This window comes from Chelmon rostratus, chromosome 4 (assembly GCF_017976325.1).
Source record: "Chelmon rostratus isolate fCheRos1 chromosome 4, fCheRos1.pri, whole genome shotgun sequence".
Lineage (NCBI taxonomy): Eukaryota > Metazoa > Chordata > Actinopteri > Chaetodontiformes > Chaetodontidae > Chelmon > Chelmon rostratus.
Window position 1 is genome coordinate 4203293 of NC_055661.1, and position 6000 is coordinate 4209292.

The following is a 6000-nucleotide window of genomic DNA, read 5'->3' on the forward strand; positions in this document are numbered from 1 at the left end:
CGTAAAACGACGGTAAACACTCACCAAAAGCTCCAAATCACACAAGGGGGGTGCCTTCTCCTCTGTGCTCCTAATATGGAATCTCCTCCTCCTCCACCACCGTTGTTTTCTAGCTCTAATTAAACCTCGAAAAACCGTTATAACGGCCTTCAGACCCGGCCAACCGGTGCTAGGAATCCCCAATGACCGATGTGTTTTGGATACACGGGCATATATTATGATAAATCCCCTTAAAAATGAGCTGGATGGACAGTTGGGTCTAGATTGTAGGTTTGCTCGCTAGTAGAGAAAAGAGCCAAACGGTTCAGTAGCAGCCAACGGCTTCAGACTGAAACACAGAGCAGCTGACCCGCCAGGCGAAAATGAGGTAGGCCTGAGCTCCTCTCTGCAGGAAGCACACTCCGCTCACATAAACATCAAAATGGGTGTCGCAGTATGGAAAAGGGTGGTGTTGTCGGGCTGGGGTTGGCGGTGATTCTTCCAAAACAATTTTCAAATGTAAAATTAAACTAAATTTTGGGCCAATGTGATTTTTGAAAGCTCAGTATTATAAATACATTGATATTTTTGCATTGCAGTTGTGGCCATGCTAGCTTTGATGCTGTAAGTGAAAGTACTGATTCAGGAATGCATAGACTACATTTTTATTAATTTACATTTAGATTTATTTATGCAGCGGTTTATGTTTTTTGTGTCAACTATTTCCTTGTCAAAATGGTAGTAACCGTGAACGGAAATACTTTTGAAATATGTTCCAGCAACATTTAACATTTTTCAGACTGCGCTCCAAACTGCCATGCTCCACCCCACCCCCATCAAAAGCTCAGCCATAATGACCACACAGCTTTTTAGGAAAAAAATCTAATATTAGTTGAAGTGATTTTGGCAGATTTGACTATTATAAATACACACACACACACACACACACACACACACATACACACATATATATATATATATTTATATATATATATATCCTTGAGCTGGATTTCTACCTCTGTGTTATGGCTGAGCAGCTACACTCTAGGCTAGCTGATTTGTGCCGTATCAAAAATGTGACGTCAGGACAATGGCAGTTACAGAGAAACCACGTGGAGACCGTAGGAACCGTAATCGCTCAGCTCGAGTTGGTTGTCTTTTCTCTTGCACTCTGGTAAAGGCTGTGGACTGTGAAAACAGCACGAAACGAGTTGTGAAAAAAGGCTCACTTATCTTCCATTCAGGAAGACACACCCAGCCAAGCCATTTCCACTGCGAGCTCTTCTGCCGTAAATGCAGCCGACATCAAAAAATGATCTTGAGCAATTCATGTGAATAACATTAAATTCAATGTAATTCTGCCCACCTTTTATTTGCAAGGTTTTAGGCTTAACAGCTTTTAAGGCTTTTGTCACTGAGCTATCATTTGACCTGGAAATAATTTCAGCCTAGTTTTGCTGAACTGAAATGTAACATTGTTTTGTCATTCATTACTTATTGGTCATAATGTATCAAGCCTACTGAAGTCAATGTCTGGTTAAAATATCATACCTGTAATTGGAGGGGAGGGGAGGCCAAACCATTGGAATGATGCTGAAATAGTAGCCCAAATTATCACAGATTGTCCCAAACCATTTTTACCCACCCAGTCAAAAAAAAAGTTATCAGATTGGGTGGAAAAACACAAAATCCTCTGCAAAATAGTCATTAAGTACTTGAACCATTTTACCGTAGGTTTACAGTTGGTCGCTTTAATTTACTCCAGTGTATTTATTTTCAATGCAACATAGTATTCTGGATCCAAAATTAGACAACTTTATGTTTTACATGACAGCAACAAACCAAACAAAGTGATACTGGGGAGGAAAGCGGTAGCCATAGGTTGGAGGTAGGGGTGGAGGTGGCTTTTCTGAGTAAACCACATCATCGCGTCAACATCATTTCACATGTGGAGACCGGAGCAGGAGGCGTTGCATTGCTGAGAGATGCACAAGACATGTACAGATGCATATTCTGCAGACGTAAACAATGAAAAAAAGTACTTTGGGTGCATGTTCGCATTAACAGAAAGCATATGCCCATTAACATGCACGCACACGCCACAGATAAGGCCCAGCTGAGACAAACAGACACACACAGACACAAAGCCCTGGGGTGATGTGTGGTGCAAGCTTTAATGGGGCGGGGTGGGGTGGGGGGGCTCTTTCCTCTGCCTGTACTTTCACATGCCTCAGGAGGTTTGTAGTTCAAGAGGGCCCCTACTATTTTGATAGTGGCAATCACTCTACATTGCTCTCATTTGAACCGTGTTTCGCCTGTGCTTGTTTTGTTTTGGAGGGAAACGCAGCTATCTCAGCAGTGGCCCATCACCACTGAATGAATGACGAGAGCAACGGTGGTGTAGTGGCAGCACCGGTGTGGCAAGTTGTGAAGAGATGCACCTCAGGGCGAAGCAGACCACTGTCAGGATAATGACTTTCTTGGAAACCACGGTACACCATCTGTATGCAACAGTCAGCCTCAGTGTTTTCTTCTTCTCTGTCAGCTCTGCATCAAACACACCACCTCCACTCTTACTACTAATGAGTATTTCCTTCGACGAGGTTATTGTATGAATTTGATACTAGATCCTTTTCCTGGGTCCACACCTTTAAATCTGCCCACTGCACCGAGTTGCCTGATTCGTCTGGCATCAGGACATGAAAAAGCAATCAATCCAATGAGCGCCGTGTGGGACTAACTCTGTTATAACGCTGTTGTCAAGCTGTGAGCTCCAGAACCAAGGAGGAGAGACGCCTACCATCAAGGCTGTTTTAAATTTTATGGATTAAAAGTAGCAGTTTCCTTGAAATGTAAAAAGCACAGCTTGCCCCTCTGGTGCTTGAGGAATAGGTCAAACAAACAGTGAATGTAGTGTCTCCATAACTCGTGCTAATGGTGGACCATATCAAGGAGGCTGTGGGCAGATTCAAAAGGGTGAGCCAATGGATATTCAGTTGGTTGCCATCTGCAACCTCACCACTAGATGTCACTAAATCCTACACACTGGTCCTTTAAGTGGAGAAGAAGTGATCTAACATCAACTATATAACTGACTTGACATAACCTGTTAACCCTGGCTTCATTTCGTGAGAACTTTATTCACCTGTGTCCTTGGCTTGATTTTCATGGTGCAGAAGAGGTAGACCAGATAAGAGCTGGCAGAGCTTATCTGTAAACTCTTTACAGTGGTTTGGCATGATGCTTGTAGCATTCAAAGGAATGTAAAGGAAAGGTTCAGCAAATACGCTCAGCAGTTTTCTTGTGAAGAGTTAGATGAGAGGACCGATATCTGTCTAATATCTGTCTGCCAAATGTGAAGCTCGGGCCAGCAAGTGATTAGTTTCTTTTGGTACACAGCTAGCCTGGTTCTGTCCCAAGATGAACAAAAATCTAACTAAAGCACTTCTACAGCTCGCTCATTAAAGGGTTGATTTTTTTTTCATCAGCATACAAACAAAAATGCAAAAACATGAAGTTGTGGTTTTACAGGGAGAGTATAAATTGCCATATCCTGGATATTCTTAATGCTTGTGTACAGTTGTTGAGTGAAGCAGCCCTCTTCACAGCAGACAAGTCAAAGTAAGAATAAATAATCAAATGTTAGTGGCGCTGTAAATGCACACAGAACACATTGTGAGCAGGCCTCGGCCAGGTGTGAATGAAATCCCTTCAGTGTGACCAATGTGTATATTCATTATGTTGTATGCTGTTTGTTCTGTCATGAAGATGTATGTAATATAACTGGTGTGAGTGAAGTCCACAGAAAAGACAAGGGAAATCGATGAATTGATGTAGATTTGTAGAGTATTCAAGTTATGTGTTTGCTTGCACATTCATTTGAGTAGGTTTTGTAGTAGTGAATGAAAGGAATGCAGCAAAACTAGTTACAACAGAGAGAATCTTTCTGTCGTCTGTCTCAACCAACACACCACATGGAACGCTCGTCATCTGATTTAACCAGGAGCCCTTAGATGACCGCTCAGGCGAAGTCAGTAATAAGGCTGCCTGTTTCACACGCGTTTAGCTGGAGTGGATCAGAAAGAGTTACAACCTGGGACAAACGAAAATTCTCCTTTGGAAAAGATTCAGATGAATTTCTCCTCTGCCATATGAAGTTTTATTTGCACAGCAGGGGAAAGTAGCGAAACCTGCCATGAAAAACAAGGTGAGCAGGAGAACAGGAATATCTTACTAAAATTGGTCAAATTGAATCACAGTTGTGTGTGAATGGACAGGCAGGATTCAAAGCACATCTGCTCTCCTGCACACCCAGAATGCTCACAAGTTAAACAATATTTTTGACCACGGTTGCAGAACCAGCTTAGCTAATTTCCAAAGATTGTAAAGGTTATTAGAGCGCCATAATCTTCATAATACTAGAAAGACACACTCACAAATGGAGGTACGGGACAAACATGAGGTAGAGTAAGTAATATATTTTTGCATATAACAGAGAAATAATGATCCTTCTTGAAGCCAGATTTGTAGCTTTTGATCCACAATAATAATAAGTCTGTGGATCATTTAAGTTAAAGTTGAGCAGCTAAAATCCATATTTTTATCATAACGATGTATCAAATGACACTGCGTGATGTGAAAGGCCTCCCTCATTGGATGAGAAAAGCATACAGAAAATTATCAGCCAGCTCTGTAGCTCCCTTCGTCTTTATTGAGTGTTATAGTGAGTTTCAGGTCATTGTTCAGCTGTCTGGCCCACAACCTAACTGCTGTTGCTCTCATAGCATTGCAGGCAGTAGGTTCCAGAGAACATGCTGTTAAAAACCCACTGTACGCTACCTGCTCAACACCACACAGGGGCCAGATAGACTTAGTGACTAGCTGGTGAACATAGACTACACGCTCGCTCGTGAAATATCTGGCTCTGTAGCATTTATTTAAGAGGCAGATGTTTTCCTCAGGAGTCGGTAGCGACCAAAAACAGAGCTAAAAGAGAAGGAATGTTGGACTTATCAGTCATTGCTTTTGTGTAAGCCTTGAAAGAAGAACTGCAGAATGTGCAGTTACACTTTCCACATGTGGCTGCACATCTGCCTATGTCTGTGTGAACGTCTGCATGGAGGCCGCAGTTTATGACCATGCAGGCTGCATGTGTGGCCCACACATGCAGCCTGCACATCTGCTGTCATGCCAGTTTCATATTAGGCTGATGTCTGGCCTTACAGTGGGGAAATCTCAGTTAACTGAGCTCTCACCTCTAATTCCCTGAACCTCCGTCCTCCCTTCTCTCTAAGTGGAGCACCCATACATATACACACAAACACACACACCCCTCCTTTGGCCACTTTTTTCAGTCATTGCACATCCAACAATAACAATCTCAGCCTTTAAAAACCCATACCAGCTTTATACTATATCCACTTCAAAGGGCGCGTAATACTTCACTCCACCTCTGGCATATTTAGTGCTTTGACAATGACAAGGTCTCAAGAAAGCATGGCTCTATAATATGTCTTCATAAGGCCTTACAGTAATGGCTGTTCTCTACCTACGGAGCTATAATTTACCCTCCACAGTGGAGACTGGAATAGCATGGTTGGCTGTTGCTGTTAAGTGATTAAATTATTTAGCACTGCAGAGCTGGAGACAGAGAAAAACAGACATTGCATGAGTGTGTGGAGGCTTTTATGTGGGTGTGTGAGGGGGAGAAGAAAAACAGAAAGAAATGACTTGTATCTTTTATGTATGTGCTTGTGTGTATACAGATGAGAGAGAGAGAGCGGCATGGTGTGCTGTACCTCATCAGGCTGATAAGACAAAGAGAGGCTGGTCGGTGTAATATCCCCATCGATCCCAGCTCACCTTGTTACACATTAACATTTACAACTACCCAACTCAGACAGTTAAAGACTCTCCAGAGTGAAAGGGAGATGAAAAGACAGAGAAGTGCTCTGCGAGGGAGGAGGGGAACACACCAATAATAAATCCCAGAGTGTGCAAACAAACCTGAGTTATAAAATC

The 6000-nt window shown here is 42.5% G+C and overlaps 1 protein-coding gene across 1 annotated transcript in view; it reads right to left on the reverse strand.

The window, feature by feature from the left end:
* tbl1xr1a (tbl1x receptor 1a) overlaps positions 1-294 on the reverse strand; it is a 38122-nt gene extending 37828 nt beyond the window's left edge. The window contains exon 1 of the mRNA XM_041935217.1: positions 25-294. The gene's annotated coding sequence lies outside the window, so the exon portion shown is untranslated. The remainder of the gene's footprint in view (positions 1-24) is intronic.
* Between the last annotated feature and the right edge of the window lie 5706 nt (positions 295-6000).